General features: G+C 32.3%; 1 long non-coding RNA gene across 3 annotated transcripts; it reads left to right on the top strand.

The window, feature by feature from the left end:
* The first annotated feature begins 1,909 nt into the window (after positions 1-1,909).
* LOC139850656 (uncharacterized) lies at positions 1,910-16,290 on the top strand. 3 transcript variants are annotated; one of them, XR_011760102.1, is made up of 5 exons: positions 1,910-2,252; positions 2,352-2,414; positions 2,506-2,593; positions 15,475-15,569; positions 16,014-16,290. It is a non-coding gene; the product is annotated as an uncharacterized lncRNA (long non-coding RNA). The 3 variants fall into 3 exon arrangements; XR_011760101.1 differs by having other exon boundaries at positions 2,337-2,414; XR_011760100.1 differs by lacking the exon at positions 1,910-2,252 and having other exon boundaries at positions 2,283-2,414.
* The last annotated feature ends 4,309 nt before the right edge of the window (positions 16,291-20,599 follow it).

Here is a 20,599-nt window from a genome sequence, read left to right as displayed (position 1 = left end):
AATTTTTTAAAGTTCATTAAGAACTCCAGTAAACCTTTTGTAAGTGTCTTTGACCAATGTATTCTTTTTCCTGTTTAAAATATTCATACAAAGAAAGAGCGTTGTTCATTTTGGTAATGTCTAACATGTTATATCCCTCTTTCTGTCTCTTGATTTTATCCCAAATGGCCTTGGCTGTCTTACATCTGTCAACATGCTTGTACAAATCATATGGAATAGCCTGCATCGTGATGTTCTTTGCTTCAACATGTTCACAATTGACACTGGTCATTTCATATAATTTGAGAACAACACCAGTTTCCGTATGTTTGATCTCAATTGGGCCATCACGATTTGATTTCCCAAATATACTTAGCTTTCTCACCCTTATAATCAATGAATTGAGTGATTAGTTCATTCCATTGATAGTATAGACCTTCAAAGAGAACCATTGGGTTACTATCAGATCCAATGATAAGAGCATCTTGAGTTCTCATTGTAATAAGTGAAAAACGGACACCTTCAAAATTATGTAAAAGAATTTGAAACAGACACTAATAAACGGATTGTGTTAAATCTGGTAAAACCCTAAACTGACAGAGAAACACGGACAGGTTATCCAAAGCAGACAGTTGCCAAAATCTGATAGTGATACACGGGCAGTGTCAGAATACAGACAGAATCTCAAATCGAGCACCTTAAAAGGACAGTAAATATCATTGATCCAAGTGGGAAAAACGGACACTTAAATCACTCAAGTATCAAGTATCAAGAACTTGAACAAAAGCGGATAGTGTCAGTAAATGGACAGATTTAAGAATCAATCCAATTAAGTTCTTTAAATGGATAAGCTTCTCCAAAACTGACAGAAACCTGCAGGAGCAAGTTAGTAATCCAAAAATATATCCAAAGAACTTTTACAAGTGTCCGTAAACTGATTCAAGAACAAAAACGATCACTGATGTTCATTTATCCTAATCTGTCAACTACAATGACTGAGAATCTCCAAATAGCCAGTAACAATCACTTATGCAACCTAAAACGAACTCAAACACGGTATTAGAACTTCAATGTTGATGAACATAATTGGACATGAAGAAAAACAGACGACAGTTACTTATCCGTTGAGAGATGAATTCTCCGATATTGATTTAAACACTGAAATTACACCATCAAATTGATGTATTTAGTTATCACGAACACTTCTAAGAAATCCTCAATCCAAAACAAGTAGAATTAATTGAGAAATTGATCAAACTCTGAAAATAGCTTTGAACTCATAATATTCACCAAAATCATCAAATCCATAGCGACTTCTTGTAGACTTTCTCTCAAACCAATTGCAATCTGTTCGATGTATCTATAAACACCTTCGACTTGAAATTCAATCAATTCTCAACGTTAGAATTGAAAATTATGTTGTCCGTATTTGATAGCAATAAACGGACGAACTTAGAATTTCAAATTCAGCTTTAATTTTGTAATCTAGATCAATTCGAGTGACACTATTGTAAGCTTTGAACCAAATGTTAGGTCATGATTACATGTTTAGAAGCAGATATCGAAGGATTGTCAAGTGTAGAACAAACACGGACAGTGAAAACGGAAAGAAGAATGAAAACGATCAGAGACAAATTAATAAATTTCTACAACTTCTTAAACTTGTATGAAGTACAATGGCTATGTGACTAGGAGGCTTAGGTGGTATATATATATATATATATATATATATATATATATATATATATATATATATATATATATATATATATATATATATATATATAGCCATCGTATCCCTTTACATTTAGAGTTTCACACACTTTACAAAATAAAACTAGAACTTAGGGTTCTAACATCCATCCATCTCCTTACGTTGAACTGAAGCATTCAAACGAAGGATCTTTTGCAATCTTTTTTAGGGTTTATCGTCATATTCCACATGTAAAACTTTCATGTTCAGTTTTTTAGTTTCTATCAGATTCGATATTTTTTGGGGTTTAAATATGTCAATATATATTAGCTCTTTGCATTTTTGAATTCTATTAGGTCTTTCTCAGGTTCGTTTTTTGGTTTCTATTGGGTTCATATATAGATTTTGGGGTTTAAATATGTCAATATATATTAGCTCTTTGCATTTTTGAATTCTATTAGGTCTTTCTCAGGTTCGTTTTTTGGTTTCTATTGGGTTCATATATAGATTTTGGGATTATGCTTCAAATTTTTAATGGTCTTCTTGGAAGCTAGACCACTTAGCGTTAGATAAGAAAAAGGTGTGAACTTCAACCACATTTTTATGGTATCCAAATTTAGTTTTATTTGATATTATTAGTGTGTTACATACTTTACCGTTTCAGATTTAATGTATGTAGATGTATGTAGATGTATGTTTGATTTTGGTGTTCTTGGTGTTCTACAGTTGGAGCTACAATACGGTAATTTGATTATTAGGAGTTCTATTGATGTTATGTTTACATGTTTTAGTTTTGTGCTTATCTTTACTTTTTTGCTTTTGAATATTATCAGTTTTCCAGACGGAATATGAAGAACAGTGGACGATGCAAAGATGAAGATAAAGACCGAAAGCGTTTAGAAATATTTAAAAGTTTATAAGGTATATTTTGGCCATATGTTGTTAATCTTTACTACATTTGCCATTATCTTATTTGTTATGCACATTAACTGTTTGCTGAAATGCTTGAATGAAAATGAATAGTAGCATTGTGTTTAATCCAACATTAATACATTTAATCTTATTTTCACGTCAATTAAAGTTCTCTTATAGTGTATATCATCTATAAGATGTATAGTAAATTATTAATATTAGTAGTTTTGCGTAGCCTTTGTGTGAGATAATGATGATTAAAGTCCATTTAGTTCGCAAAATATGTTTGATGATTGACATTAATGTGACCTCAAAATTGATATGTGTATCTTATATACACGATGTTTACTTATCTGAGATTACTTATCTGATGCTCTTTAGAAACCAGTAAGAGTTTGAAGACAGCTTCATTACTAAATAGTTAATTTAGTGGTAGCTAATATAGATAATTCTGTTTGAATGTCCAACGAATGTAGCTTGTAAAATTCTTGCCGGTTGGGCTCTTACAACCACCACACTATTGCTGTTAATCAGGTTTAGTTTATACTGTAATTAGTTTCAAAATGAATATATACATATAGTGATCAGTTATAAAGTCAATATATCTGAGAAATAACTATAAATTTTGACTTATGGTGATCCATTTTTCAGCCCAAGTACTGGAACTTTGTGCACAAGTGAGTACTTTTTACTTATTTTTATACTTTGACAACAAGATCATCGTTATCATTATTTATGATAACGTTTAAGTTTCAAACTTCAAAATAGATGATACAATGTTACTCATATTGTTGAAATTTTGACCAGTTTATTTTTTTATGTAAAAATTTGGGTACCAGTTATGATTGTTAAAGTTAGTAAGAACTATTATGCTAAAGATGAGCAACAATTCGATAGTAAAATTTTTAACTTTTATCTTAGTGTTTTATTTTACAGAGTACTTTTTCAGCATTTTATGACCTTGCTAATTAGATTTGGGGGGTGCTTGTGGAAAAAATTAGAATAAGATTCGCGGAGTTATGTACAACTTATGATTGAATGCACTACAACTATTTGTTAAAATGTATATGTAAAAGTTTTGTGGATTTTTTTTTTGGCAAAAATAACGAGAACTTTTATAACATGATCTTCATCGAAAAATGAAGATCAAAACTAAAGTTACAAAGGAAGATAATAAAGCGGGTTCGAAACTAATAAGTGTCACAAACCGACACTAACTCCAACTGAGCCACACCATATGCCCCAAAACAGAATCATCAAAACAAAGTTTAAGAACACAACATACAACTATGCTAACGACAAAGAAAACATCAAAGAAACTAAACTAAATAAACGAGATTAGCCCGGCTTGTTACCATTTCTTTCGTCCGGCCGATTTGTGAAACCATTAATGGTGTCAATGTGGACCCCTTTACCACCACGAGAAGTAAAATTATACGAAATAACTTTGGAAGAAGAACAACCAAGACGTTTATCGGGAACCCAAGGCATCCCTTGGTCCACAAACTCTTGAAAAAACCCACTAGCATCGCAACCCGAGGAGTTACTGATATTGCTCTAAACATACATATTATTCGACGCAATATCACTTATATTTCATAGGTTTTTATCATCTACAAAGACATTCAATTCGCATTTCACAAGAAAAACGACAAAAGTGGATAAGAGCTTGCTATTTGAAGATTCGACGATAAAACGATAGTTGTAACCAAATTTATATCAAGAAACGTTTATCCGAATTAAAGTACAAGATAAAAGAAGAAAAGAGTTCAAATAAGAAGTGCCAAATCAGTACACGTCAATACGGGATCAACAAAGAACAACTGAAAAAGAAAAATGAAGAAAATTGCTGATTACTCTTACACGAATCGTGTATAGCTACACGAATCGTGTAGATTATTGTTCTTACACGAATCATGTATACCTACACGATTCGTGTAATGTTAGGCCGAGATAATGATAAGACTGAAATGGGGCGGCTGCTTTTGATGTTTTAAAAATAATTCTTTTCTCAAATTGAAGACAGCAAAGACTCCATCCAATTAAGTTCAACTACTACTTCTATTCAGTTTAAATACGGAGTACGTTCAGAAGATCAAGAGACACATTATTACAACACAAAATTACTATACACATACTATTGTCACTTTTATTATCAGTATTATTTACATTTCAGTTTCAAAGTTCAATTATTAGGATTAGTTTCAATTATTAAGGGGGTATTGTTCGTGATAAAGGGTGTTATTGTACGCGTGAAAGGGGTGTTATTATTGTAATTTTTCTACCATTTGAAGTTAATGCAAGTGAAGATATTTTAGTAAGTTTACTCTGTTAAAATTAGCGTTGTTATTATGTTTGCATATCTATATTTTTATGTCTACCTTAGTGTAATGAATAGCTAAATTTCCCTAGTGTTTGCTTAAATGTAGAGCCCCTAGTGAAATGGATTGTTACCATTAGTAAAAGTTAAAATGTAACTTTAGTATTTTTAATATTGAGCCTAGTTAAAAGAACCATTTTTATGTAATTAGGTATTTAACCCTTGCCACTTAATTTATTAAATTTAAATAACGAAAGTTGTTTTTATTTACATAAATTGAGCTTCAACATTAAAAATGATCTAGACGAATTTATGGATAAGTTATTGACACCAATTTAGAAATAAACTTCGGTGGTTTGGGTGATATCAATAAATTATATGAAGGTGAAATTATAAAAAGGGAAACCGTTATAATTTGGGTATTGGTGAAGGTCAAAACTAGGCTAGGTCTCAATTTAAATACTTAAGGAATAGTAGCTTTCTAAAAAGAATCCGATGAAAATTAGATTTTATTTAGTTAAGTTGTAACCTTATGTTTATTCGAGAGAAAAATGTAAAGTTCAATACTAAAACATTTTAAATAGGGCGTAAAACTTAAAACAATCCATGGACCTAGGGGTGACACAATTAAGTAAACACTCCCAATTATCTTATTTATATTTCTTATAAAAGTATTATCATTATTATTTACGAATTACCATTTTAAAATATATAAAAATACATAAAAACGTCAATTAATCGTAACAGTAATCTGTCACATACTTTTACACATACACGAATCGTGTATGATCACACGAATCGTGTAAAGCTCTGACGCGGCTACAGTACAGCTAGGGTTAAATTTAGGGTTTTAATTATTTAATTATATATATTTAGGTTATTAGTTATTTTAATTATTATAATTAAGTTATTTAGTTTTAGTTATTTAAAATACTTAAAATACATGTTTTAATCCTAAAAATTAGCATTAATTATTATCACTTTATAAATTGTAACTAGTTTATAGTTAGTAAATTAATTTTAATACCTTTTAAATTTGTATTAGTTTTATTTAAAATATCATTTAGTTAATTTAATTAAGTTTATGTTATAATTGCTTAAAACAAAATTCTAAATATATAGTTTCATTAAAAATTACTATTTTACTAATTACCATTTAGTAATATAATTATTGCATCATAATTAGTATAATTTCATTTAGTACCTTTTTAAGTTAATTTTTGTAATCTTGTAATTTCATTTAGTAATTTAGTTTAAGTTATTTTCTTTTACTGTTACTATAAATGCCTAATCCAAAACCCCCTTTAATTAAGTTTGACATCAAAGACTATTAAAAACCATTAAACACTCCATCTCCCTGTGGAACGAATCGGATTTACCAACAAACTAAACTACACGGATAGGACTAGTTGCCTATATATATGTGTGAAATCAACCTAAAATCTATAAAATACCACATATACAATAAATCAATTCGTGTAACAAAACAACTCAAATCCGTTCATAAATAAAGGTCTCGATCGCACACATCAACTTTTTGGCGCCGCTGCCGGGGAAGTTGGCAGTTAAATAAATAGATAATTTTTCTGATTCGTAGTAGTAGTTGGATTTGTACGTGGACCGGGTTGTTGGATCACCAATTTTATTGGTCAATAGAAGGATCCTGCCCCTCTGCTGCATCTTTTGGCTATTCAAAATGTGGGCAAAATCAGAAGGAAAATCTGTTTGTTTAAGTGTTTTTATCATTGTTTTTATGTTATTCGATCCTCTCGAGGAAATTCATTTCCAAGAAAGTTCAAAGTTTTTGAATAAATCCTTTAATTCTTTGTACAATTTCCCAAATTGTATGATCCGTTCAATCCTAAACTCGTTAAACTTAATCCGGAACCTCAAAGAATTAATAAAGGACAAAAACAACAAAAAGAAATAGGAAGTACTAGTAATTTTAAAACACCGAAAAACACTAAAAAAAAAGAGAGAAACAAGTAGGCAACCCTAGATAAACCTTTGGTGTTGTGATTGCATAATAGAAATTAATGCATGAACTTACGTTCCTCCAACGCTGAATTAACTCCTTCACATCCTGAACCCGAAAGGAAATTCCACGAACGCTTAAGAGCTCAAGAAGTAGAATCTCTTGCTAAAAATTTAGAGTCACTTTTCTTAGAATCCGACTCTGAACTAATAATTCAACCAATCATAGAGCCGATTATTAAAGAAGAAGAAGAAATGGCTGATACAAATCAAACGATGGAAGCATTAATGAAGGCCACAAGAAAAGGTCAAGGCCACGCAATCATCCAACCCCCGATGACTGATGGCTTTGAAATAAAAGGTCAATTTTTACACATGGTAACTAATACATGTCAATTTGGTGGAGCCCCAAATGAGGATGCTAACGAGCATCTTCGTAAGTTTGTAAGCATTTGCAAGCTTTTCAAAATCAAAGATGTCACCGATGAAGTTGCATGTTTAAAAATCTTTCCATGGTCATTAAAAGATGATGCAAGGGATTGGCTAGACTCATTACCAGAAGGTTATATTGAAAACTGGAATGATATGATGGATAAATTTTTGTCAGAATTCTTTCCTGCTTCAAAAGCAGCAAAATTACAAAGTGACATAAATCACTTTAAACAAAAGCCTAATGAAACTCTTTATGAAGCTTGGACCCGATTCAATAAAATGCTTCGAATATGTCCTCAACACGGATTGAATACATTCCAAAAGGTCCAAATATTCTATAAAGGAGTCAATGTGGCAACTAGAAAAGATATAGATGTTGCAGCCGGAGGTTCGATTATGAAGAAAACACCTGAAGACGCTCATACAATCATTGCTGATTTAGCGTCCCATTCTCATAACTGGCATCAAGAAATAGAATTTTCTAGATCATCAAATGTTGCTAGTATTGAAAGTAATGATGAAATTGCTTCTTTAAAAGTTCAAATAGCAAATCAAGCAAGACAAATCGAGAAAGTAACCAAGGAAATGCATTCTATTAGAGTAGGATGTGAACTATGCCAAGGTCCCCATCTTACTAGAGATTGTGATCAAAGTACAATGGAAGAGCAAGCAAATTTCTTAGGTTACTTACGAAAAGGTGAAATGAACTTTAGCGATTTTCCAGCTATAGAAGCAAACAATCGAAAATATCCTCCTATAAACAGCTATCAAGTAGGAGGACCTTCAGGATCTAATAATAATAACTATCAGAATAATAACTATCAAGGAGGAAATTCAAGTTACCAAAACAACCGGAATTTCCCAAATCAAAATCAAAGAAATCCGCCACCAGGTTATAATAACCGAAATCAACCTCAAAGAAATTATCAAAATAATTTCCAACCAAATCAACCACAACCTCTAGCACTTATGCAACCACAACCATTAGCAATTATGCAACCTCAACCCGAGAGGAAATCTGGTTTAGAAGATCTCTTAAGAGATTTTATGGTTAAGCATGAGCAAAATGCAGAGCTCCAAACTCAGCAAATTCGAAATCAACAAGCCACGATTCAGATTTTAGAAAGAGATGTTGGAAGGATCTCACAGTTACTAGCAGAGAGAACACCAAGTGCAAGTAATCCTCCGGTTATACTAAAGAAGAAGGATCCTCAAGCTCCAGCATATTCACAAGTGAATGCTATTTATAGTTTCTGTGAGGATGAAGCAAGTTTCAAAACACCGGAGCATAGTCCTATTTTTACTCTTGGGTGTGAAGATGATGATGAAGAGTGTGATGAGTTTATATTTTCTGATTTATCCAAGATGGATGATTACACTCCTTATCAAGAGATTGATGGTATTCGAGTTGAAAGTGTGAAGAGTATAACATGTGAAGATGAAGGGATCCGAGTTGGTGCAATAACTCCCGAGTATGGTGACTATTTGATGAGGTTGATGTCGGGAAATCATGTGGAAGTAAAGAAAATGGAAATCACCGAGCCTTCCGAGTTTAGGGTTGATGATGATTTGAAGATGATCAAGGAAGAAGCGGAAGATACGGTGAAGCAAGCACCTAAAGTGGAAGACTATAAAGAACCCATTCCATACCCGCAAGCACTTGCATCCGAAAAACCAAAGGAGAATCATTGTAAGCCTTTAAATACGGATAATATTTGTGTAGATGTACCTTTGGTTGATGTTATTGCAGGTGTGCCAAACTATGGAAAATTCTTGAATGATTTGATGGCAAAAGAAGGAGTGTGTGAGCAAGCATCATCCGCATTCCTTGAAGCAGAATGTGCTGCTATTATGAAGAAGAATGAATTGCCACCTAAGTTAGGTGATCCCGGACCATTCATAGTACCTTGTAAGCTTAATGAATCTAAAACTCTTAGATCATTAGCTGACTCAGGTGCAAGTATAAATCTCATGCCTTATTCCATTTACTCGCATTTGAACTTAGGTGAACTTAAACCCACCAATTCAGGCATTAGATTCATTGATCAGTCGGTTAATAAACCTATAGGGATTGCTGAAAACTTAGTAGTAAAAACAGGTGAACTTGAGTTTCTAGCTGACTTTGTAGTTGTAGACATGAAGAAAGATAAATTTGTACCTATTATTTTAGGTAGACCATTCTTAGCAACTGCATGTGCTTTAACAGATTGGAAAACAGGAAAACTAGTTTTGAAGGATAGAGGCAAGAGTGCAACCTATCAAACTGAGTTTAGTATGAACCCACCACCCACACCGATAGTTTCAGTGAATATTGTTGACAATGTCAAACCCATTAGTCAACAAGCTAAGTGTGGGGAGGGTGATGAGGAGAAACTAGATAGTAAACCGCCCAATGATAGTGTTGTTGAGAAAACCATGAAGAAGTTATATGGTAGGATTAGAAATGCTATGTCGAAAAAAGATAAACATTTGAGAGAGAGATTGATTTCAAACCTATCAAAACTTGAGAAATATAAGTTGAAAAAACTGGTTGAAGAGTCAAGATTTTCGGACTCTTGGTTATTATCAAAAATTAGTGGTAAGAATGGTTGCGGTAATGGTTCTATTGGAGTAAAGAAGGGTGATGTTTATCACCCAGACGTTAGTTAAAATTAGGGTGGAGTCGCGTGAACGACTCGCTAATAAACTTCACAAATTGTAAATAGTCCCATTCGTGTGTCTCGTTTTTATTTTAAATTCCTTTTTATTTGTATTTCTCATATACTTGTTTTAAAATTTAAAAATGTTAATCTTTTTAACACAAAAATAGAGTGTTTTTATTTTATTTTAAATTTGTTTTCGAAAATTTTTAAAACTTTAACTTTTAATGAATTGAATTTTATAAATTGAATTTAAAATTTTATAAACGGATTAAGATCAGGTATAACAACCGAATTTCCGTTACAAATATAAATTTATAAAAGATATTTTAAATTTAATTGATTACAAGTTATAAAAAAAAAAGTTAAAATAGAAAAAGTAAAAAAAAAAAAAAAAAACTTATTATGTTTTTATTTTTTATATATTAGCAAGAAAATATAGTGTGGGGTAAAAATGTGTTGAACGATTGAATTAAAACCCCATATTTTGTGTGTTTTTAACATGGTTTTGACAGGTACAGACGAAAATGCAATTAGACGAAACGAAACATCAAATTACATTGTGATACAAACATTGGATATGATCGTAGGTAAAACAATTTGAAAATCCAAATCGGTTAACAAAGGAAGTTCCAAATACTCTACATTTTTTGTCCTCTCAAATTTATACATTATTATCTGATTTTATGTAATGAGGGCATTACATAATCTTAAGTGTGGGGTGGGAATATATAAATTCTCGAGAACTAATAAGTTATTGGTTTTTATGAAAATTTGAAAATTTTTAAACAAATGTATCTAATCAATTTTTAAGGTAACTACGAGCAATTAAAGATCAGGTGTAAAAACCGAAATTGTTGTCTCCGTACATTAAAAATACATAAGTTTATTTGTTTAAAACTTATAAAAGAAAACCATTTATAACAAGAATTTATAAATCCTTATATTGAGAACCATTTATCACATGTTTCTTTGAAGTTTATTGCAGATATCATTGCTACAGAATGTATAAACCTGAATATTCCATTATCACGAGTAATAGAGGATGAATAAAATCCATCCCGTAAGGAAGTAAAGTCTTCCGAATTGACACACTTGCTAACTTATGTTAGAAGATGTAGTCCAGAACAGCTGTAGGTTGACGAAAAATCTTGAAAAGTCATCCCTAAAATCGGCTGGAAATCCACCTAACCTCAGCATCAAACAGGGTTTTTGGTGGTCAGACTTATCCTAACCATGAGATGGATCTGTCTCGAACAATGGGGGGGCACATTGCAAATTAGCTTTTAAGACTAATGAATCTAATCCCCAGATGGATGATCTCCGTAAAGATCAACTGCATCTATGTTTGACCGCGGTCAACATACATATGCCATAACAAATTGAGGTGTGCAAATTCATGGTTCACCGATGATATTTGGACACGATATAATTTTGTTCTAAAACTTATGCTATTTTATGAATTATATTTGTGTAAAACTATTTTTGGACATTTGGCTTCAAGTTCCATGATACTACAATCATGGGGGCGAATAGCTTGCTAATCGCCGACTGAGACTACGGTTTTCAGTTACCCTCAACCGGAATTTGAGGTTAAAACCGGAAAACGTGTCTAGTGTAAAAACTAGCATGACATTTTATAAAAATCATAAAACGTTTTCACAAGGTCCAATTTTCCCTAAGGATCCAAATTTTTAAACCCTAATCACGAGTTTCATGTTTTTTTCTGTTGTCAGAATTTCATTTCGTGTAGTGTGCGTGTGATCCAATAAATACTGTGTTGTGTAATATATTTCATATAGCGTGTGTTTCATTTCGTGTAGTGTGTGTTGTGTGATATATAATGTTCTAACTCTGTTAAAAGATGTAATTGCTTGAGGACAAGCAACGTTCTAGTGTGGGGTATTTTGATATTGCTCTAAACATACATATTATTCGACGCAATATCACTTATATTTCATAGGTTTTTATCATCTACAAAGACATTCAATTCGCATTTCACAAGAAAAACGACAAAAGTGGATAAGAGCTTGCTATTTGAAGATTCGACGATAAAACGATAGTTGTAACCAAATTTATATCAAGAAACGTTTATCCGAATTAAAGTACAAGATAAAAGAAGAAAAGAGTTCAAATAAGAAGTGCCAAATCAGTACACGTCAATACGGGATCAACAAAGAACAACTGAAAAAGAAAAATGAAGAAAATTGCTGATTACTCTTACACGAATCGTGTATAGCTACACGAATCGTGTAGATTATTGTTCTTACACGAATCATGTATACCTACACGATTCGTGTAATGTTAGGCCGAGATAATGATAAGACTGAAATGGGGCGGCTGCTTTTGATGTTTTAAAAATAATTCTTTTCTCAAATTGAAGACAGCAAAGACTCCATCCAATTAAGTTCAACTACTACTTCTATTCAGTTTAAATACGGAGTACGTTCAGAAGATCAAGAGACACATTATTACAACACAAAATTACTATACACATACTATTGTCACTTTTATTATCAGTATTATTTACATTTCAGTTTCAAAGTTCAATTATTAGGATTAGTTTCAATTATTAAGGGGGTATTGTTCGTGATAAAGGGTGTTATTGTACGCGTGAAAGGGGTGTTATTATTGTAATTTTTCTACCATTTGAAGTTAATGCAAGTGAAGATATTTTAGTAAGTTTACTCTGTTAAAATTAGCGTTGTTATTATGTTTGCATATCTATATTTTTATGTCTACCTTAGTGTAATGAATAGCTAAATTTCCCTAGTGTTTGCTTAAATGTAGAGCCCCTAGTGAAATGGATTGTTACCATTAGTAAAAGTTAAAATGTAACTTTAGTATTTTTAATATTGAGCCTAGTTAAAAGAACCATTTTTATGTAATTAGGTATTTAACCCTTGCCACTTAATTTATTAAATTTAAATAACGAAAGTTGTTTTTATTTACATAAATTGAGCTTCAACATTAAAAATGATCTAGACGAATTTATGGATAAGTTATTGACACCAATTTAGAAATAAACTTCGGTGGTTTGGGTGATATCAATAAATTATATGAAGGTGAAATTATAAAAAGGGAAACCGTTATAATTTGGGTATTGGTGAAGGTCAAAACTAGGCTAGGTCTCAATTTAAATACTTAAGGAATAGTAGCTTTCTAAAAAGAATCCGATGAAAATTAGATTTTATTTAGTTAAGTTGTAACCTTATGTTTATTCGAGAGAAAAATGTAAAGTTCAATACTAAAACATTTTAAATAGGGCGTAAAACTTAAAACAATCCATGGACCTAGGGGTGACACAATTAAGTAAACACTCCCAATTATCTTATTTATATTTCTTATAAAAGTATTATCATTATTATTTACGAATTACCATTTTAAAATATAAAAAAATACATAAAAACGTCAATTAATCGTAACAGTAATCTGTCACATACTTTTACACATACACGAATCGTGTATGATCACACGAATCGTGTAAAGCTCTGACGCGGCTACAGTACAGCTAGGGTTAAATTTAGGGTTTTAATTATTTAATTATATATATTTAGGTTATTAGTTATTTTAATTATTATAATTAAGTTATTTAGTTTTAGTTATTTAAAATACTTAAAATACATGTTTTAATCCTAAAAATTAGCATTAATTATTATCACTTTATAAATTGTAACTAGTTTATAGTTAGTAAATTAATTTTAATACCTTTTAAATTTGTATTAGTTTTATTTAAAATATCATTTAGTTAATTTAATTAATTTTATGTTATAATTGCTTAAAACAAAATTCTAAATATATAGTTTCATTAAAAATTACTATTTTACTAATTACCATTTAGTAATATAATTATTGCATCATAATTAGTATAATTTCATTTAGTACCTTTTTAAGTTAATTTTTGTAATCTTGTAATTTCATTTAGTAATTTAGTTTAAGTTATTTTCTTTTACTGTTACTATAAATGCCTAATCCAAAACCCCCTTTAATTAAGTTTGACATCAAAGACTATTAAAAACCATTAAACACTCCATCTCCCTGTGGAACGAATCGGATTTACCAACAAACTAAACTACACGGATAGGACTAGTTGCCTATATATATGTGTGAAATCAACCTAAAATCTATAAAATACCACATATACAATAAATCAATTCGTGTAACAAAACAACTCAAATCCGTTCATAAATAAAGGTCTCGATCGCACACATCAGTTACCATCTTTAGACTTCAAAAAAGATTTTTGTATTTCCTCTACACAATCTTCATCTTCATCAAAGTCTTTAAGCGAAAACGAGCTCTCAATATTCACCAATTTATTCTTAAAACACGACTCCTTTATGTTCAACTCAACTCGTGATCTTTGATCAACATCTTCTTGACGACTCTTCAAGCTATCCACCTTCTTCTTCTCTGCTTCTTGTTTTTAGCCAAAGTATCAAGTCTAACCGCAAATGAAGGTTGAGAATCACCACCTTCACCCACTGGACTCGAAATAGTCTGCACCTAGGCCTCCACGGCCCCATCAACCGCAACCTGAACCCGAGCCTCGGGTGATACCACCTTATTTGTCGAGTCAAGCACACTGCCCATTTGCACCTCAACCGACCCAAACCTTAATTCAGCCCCGCTCGCCATTAAACCCACTCCATTTTCGTTAACCGAGATCGAGGCATTACGAGTCATTCTTACGAGAATTTACTAAACTAGAATTAGTAACAGGAGTGCATACTTCACCTGAAACACCCAAACCATTCGAAACCACAAACCGATTGGTCGACAACAAAATATTATCATCAAACGTTTTAGCCATCAAACGACTAAGACATTGGATTCATTAATTTCGTTCACCCAAACGTTATCCAAGGTAACGGCAGAGCACGATTCATCCTCTACATCCACTTCCACCGAGAGATGAATATGCCTAGGATTAGTAGTCTTAACAAACACAAACAAGGAACACACGTTACTCAATTCGGATGTTGATTTGGCAACCGTCAAAACCTCCCCAAAAAGACTTCCCACAACATTAGCGTTAAATTCAATATTATTGTTGGGGGAAGTCAAAAAGATGATAGCAGTGCCAATTCGGATGTTGATTTGACAACATTCTTTGGGTGCGCTATTCAAATGAGCTCTATAAACTGAGTTATAGTAATGAATTTTACTTCCTTTGATCAAGCATAGTGGTCTAATAGTATAACCTTCTTCATTGTAGATAAATAGATACTTTTCTACCTTGTTGACAGGAATATTATTTTACGCAATAAATGCACCAAGTTGATGGCTCTTATTGGTGAGTTAACAATTTTTTTTTTTTTGTTGATTTTTGTGTTTTGCATTTTATCATAAATATGATCCAATGAGTGAACTAATTTGTATCTGGTCTTTGAGAAAATTTATAAGTTTTAGCACTATTTTTGAAGTAATAGTTGTATTTCCTTTTCCAGACATTAGAGTGTGTTTGTATTTTTTCCATCATGTATATATTATCTTTAAGATTACTTGTCTGCATATATATGTAGCTATTTCTGGCCAAATGTAGATATCAAACACATCGGTAATAATTGCTGCAAGGTCAATGAGAAGCATAATTGCTGAGATTTCGGATGCTACCGAGGTAATAATGTTCAATTGAATTTTTTAGACTTTTGCCTTTTGATCTTAATTTTTGTTAACATCCTATAAAAGTACAATCCCTTTACCCTATCTTAAGATTAGTTACGGGGACAAATCCAATCCCTTAATTCTTTGATCCCAATTCAATTGGTGTTTGATGTATTTTCAAGGAAAGTACAGTAAGTTTTTAAAATGTAATACAAAATTTTTTCGGTATATAAATAAGATTGTGTTACTAAAAAGTTTGTGATTTCTATATAAAAAAACTTGGGTTGGAATCTTGTGCAGCAAAATCACTATTTAGTTACGTAGCTGTAAATTAATATGGGGTAAACGAGATGGACCAACTGGCTTGGGTTGGGATCTTCTGTGAAATTGTACATTTGTATCACTTCCTTATAGTATTGTCTAAAATGATATTTCAACTATAAATGGTAAACTGCAGGCACTTCAACAAAGGCTTTTGGTAGAGGCGTTGACACGTAGAACAAATAAGTGACTATAAAAGCTAATAAATAGGAGGCTTATCATGAGCTTATGGCGTTTTGAGATGAGTTTTGAAAGTGATTATGTAACTCAACTGAAGTAAAACAAGATTTAGAAGCTTTTGTGAGCAATGTGCTTCAACTACTTGGAGCGCTTCCGATTAGATTATTGATTATTTGTGCGTTTGGAGTCGATTTTCTTTTAACATGTGATTTTGCAAATTCATGTGTCATAAAACTAGCATTTTCGTATATAAATCTTTGGTGTGTTTCTTTATGAAGTTTGATATTTATTCGTTACAGAGTATTATCTTGGAAAATAATAATATAAATTGAAGGTCAAGTGTAAAGTCTTGCTGGATTAGTCAAGGAAGTTATGATGTATATGTGTTCAAATACTCTTTAAGATCTCTCATGCTAATTGAGGTAGAGAAGGATATTTTAGTTTGTTAAATCATTGCCTTTAAGAGGCCCTTTTGGTAATAAAAACATTGGTCTCGAAATTTTTTGATGAATATTATGACCTTGTTAAATCATTGCCTTTAAGAGACCCTTAACGGATTGAACTATGTTCTTACCATGGAGTCTTTACTTCTTAATAATAGTAACACCTTCAAATTCTCATGTGTGTAGCGCAAATATTTGGAACCCAAAAGTATGGAACGTATACTGAGAGTCATCGCAGATGTAAAAGTTGATGTTTATGGGTAGGATATATTCGTTTGTTGTACTACGTATAATGTAATTGTGTATGCTGTTATTGTTATATAATAATCTTTTACAAACCCCTAATTTCACGAGTTCTGCAACTAGTAAAGTATTGTATAATATAATATAATATAATATAATATAATAAAACATAACGTAAAATATAACATAACATAACTAATATAATATAACGTAAAATATAAATAACGTAATATAACATAACATAACATAAAATATAACATAACATAATATAACATAACATAACATAACATAACGTAATATAATGTAAAATATAACATAACGTAATATAACGTAAAATATAACATAACATCACATCACATCACATCACATCACATAATATAATATAATATAATATAATATAATATTATATAATATTATATAATATAATATAATATAATATAATCTTGTTTAACGATTTAATATAAGTAAAAGTAGTATTATTATTAAAATATGATATTAATAATTCTTTTAAAATCAAAAAATATATTATATAAAACCAACAAAAAACCATAAAAATTAAAAATATAAAACCATATTTATATCCTTATAAATGTACAAAAAACACATCATGAGTTCAAATACCGAAAACACATACTCTGAAGAAGATTATACCAGAAAAATTAGATACACACACGCGCACACACGCGCACAGACACAGACACAGACACAGACACACACACACACACACACACACACACACACACACACACATATATATATATATATATATATATATATATATATATATATATATATATATATATAATAACTAATAGTTGATTACATCGCTAGGTATTTGACATCTATATGATACATTTTACAAACATTGCATTCGTTTTTAAAAGATAAACTTTCTTTACATAGAAAGTTGACAGGCATGCATACCATTTCATAATATTCACTATCCAACTATAATTGACTTAATAATAATCTTGATGAACTCAATGACTCGAATGCAACGTCTTTCGAAAATATATGCCATGAATGACTCCAAGTAATATCTTTAAACTGAGCAAATGCACAGCGGAAGATTTCTTTAATACCTGAGAATAAACATGCTTTAAAGTGTCAACCAAAAGGTTGGTGAGTTCATTAGTTTATCATAAACAATCATTTCATAATTTTAATAGACCACAAGATTTCATATTTTCAATTCTCATAAATATACGTCCCATGCATAGAGACAAAAATATCATTCATATAGTGAACACCTGGTAACCGATATTAACAAGATGCATATAAGAATATCCCCTATCATTCCGGGAAATCCTTCGGACATGATAAAAACAACATCGAAGTACTAAAGCATCCGGTACTTTGGATGGGGTTCGTTAGGCCCAATAGATCTATCTTTAGGATTCGCGTCAATTAGTAGATCGGTTTACTAATTCTTAGGTTACCAAGCAAAAGGGGCATATTCGGCTTCGATCATTCAACCATATAATGTAGTTTCGATTACTTGTGTCTATTTCGTAAAACATTTATAAAAGAAGCGCATGTATTCTCAGTCCCAAAAATATATATTGCAAAAGTATTTAAAAAGGGAGCAAATGAAACTCACCATACTGTATTTCGTAGTAAAAATACATATAACATCATTGAACAAGTGTAAGGTTGGCCTCGGATTCACGAACCTATATCATTCATATATATATTAACACATATATTTGTATTTGAACAAATTTATTTATTATATCTTAAGTTTTATATTTTATATATTGAATAAATAATATTCTTAATGATAATTTTAGTAATAATGATAACTTTGATAAAAAAATTTTGATAATCCTTAATAGTAATGATATTTTTAATAAAAATTTATAATTATAATAGTGATAATAATTTTTAATAATAATATCAGTATTAATGATAATACTTATAATAATCGTATTAATAATGATACTAATATCAATATTAATGATAGTTGTGAGGAGTTGCCCCGCCGATCATCGATTGGTTATTGGGGGAGACCTTAATGGTCATATAGGAACGATCTCGGACGGTTATACGGGTGTCCATGGGGGCTTTGGGTACGGAGTTCGGAATGAAGAAGGACGATCTATTCTCGAATTCGCTGTTGCCCACGAACTGGTTGTTGCAAACTCCTTCTTTAGGAAGACGGAAGCACAACTAGCTACTTTCCACAGTGGGGGACATAGTACCCAGATTGACTATTTGATGCTTCGCAAAGGGGACCTTAGAGCTTGCAGAGACTGTAGAGCCCTGACTACCTGGACTTGTTCCACCCAACACAGATTATTGGTCATGGACTTGGTTCTGCAGAGGCGGGTTACTAAAAGAGTGAGACCCGCCCAACCTAGGATCCTTTGGAAGAATCTGATTGAAGGGAAAGCCGAAACTTTTAAAACTTCAGTGTTGGAAAGAGTAGAGGAAGGAATGGATACCGTTACTCAAGTGGACGCAGATCAGATGTGGAATAGGATGGCATCTGCTATTAGGGATGTTGCCAAGGAAACCTTAGGTGTGGCAGTAGGGACATCGAGAGGACATAAGTCTAATAGAGAATCATGGTGGATTAGTGATGAGGTTCAAACCAAAGTCGCACTTAAGCAACAGAGGTTTAAGGAGCTCATTACATGCCGGGACGGGACACGTGAAGATAGAACTAGGGCAGAAGAGAGGTATAAAGAAGCCAACAGAGAAGCTAAGAAGGCCGTTGCCCGTGCAAAAGATAAAGCGTATGAAGACTTGTATAGGAAACTAGACTCCAAAGAAGGAGCAAATGATATTTACAGGATTGCAAAAGCTAGGGAGCGTAGGAGGAGGGATATAGATAACATCAAGTTTATCAAGGATGAAGCCGGTCAAACCTTAGTGAAGGAAGAAGAAATTAGGAAAAGATGGGAAGGGTATTTCTCAACTCTTTTCGTGGGTGAAGGACCTGGGCGCCAAGAAGTTCCGCAGGACTTGGGAATAGGACAATTCCGGAACAACAGTTTCTGTAGGAGAATCAGGAAGGAAGAAGTAAGTTCGGCACTACGAAAGATGGGTAGAAACAAAGCTGTAGGACCAGACCAGATCCCAATAGAGGCGTGGCGGTGCCTGGGCGAGGATGGTGTCAGGTGGTTGACGTGTCTTTTCAATAAGACGCTTAGAAGTTATAAAATGCCTACGGAATGGAGACTCAGCGAGATTATCCCTATTTACAAAAATAAAGGGGATGCCCAAATCTGCGGTAATTATAGAGGCATAAAATTACTTAGTCATACTATGAAGCTTTGGGAGAGAGTGATTGAGACTAGACTTCGACGCGAGACTACGGTTTCAGAAAACCAATTTGGTTTCATGCCAGGGCGCTCTTCGATGGAGGCAATTCATATTTTAAGAAGCGTTATGGAGAAGTATAGGGAGAAACAAAAGGGCCTAGAGATGGTCTTCTTAGACTTAGAAAAGGCCTATGATAGCGTACCGCGAAAGCTGATTTGGAAGACACTTAATGTTAGGGGTATCCCAAGTAGATATATTAGAGCTATTATGGATATGTATGATGGGGCGAAGTCCTGTGTCAGGACGCCTGTGGGAAACACAGAGTATTTCCCGATAGAAGTAGGTTTGCACCAGGGATCGGCCCTTAGTCCTTTCCTTTTCGCTTTGATTCTCGACGAGCTGTCTCGAGGAATACAAGAGAACATCCCTTGGTGTCTGATTTTTGCCGATGATATCGTGCTTGTATCAGAATCAAATGAGGAGCTTAACAGAAGACTAGAACAATGGAGGGAGGCCTTAGAACAAAATGGGTTACGGATCAGCAGACAAAAGACAGAATATCTTAGGTGCGAATTCGGTAGGACTGAGG

This window comes from Rutidosis leptorrhynchoides, chromosome 5, assembly GCF_046630445.1.
Source record: "Rutidosis leptorrhynchoides isolate AG116_Rl617_1_P2 chromosome 5, CSIRO_AGI_Rlap_v1, whole genome shotgun sequence".
Classification (NCBI taxonomy): domain Eukaryota; kingdom Viridiplantae; phylum Streptophyta; class Magnoliopsida; order Asterales; family Asteraceae; genus Rutidosis; species Rutidosis leptorrhynchoides.
Note: the sequence above shows the minus strand (reverse complement) of the source record. Positions and strands in the feature narration are given on the sequence as shown.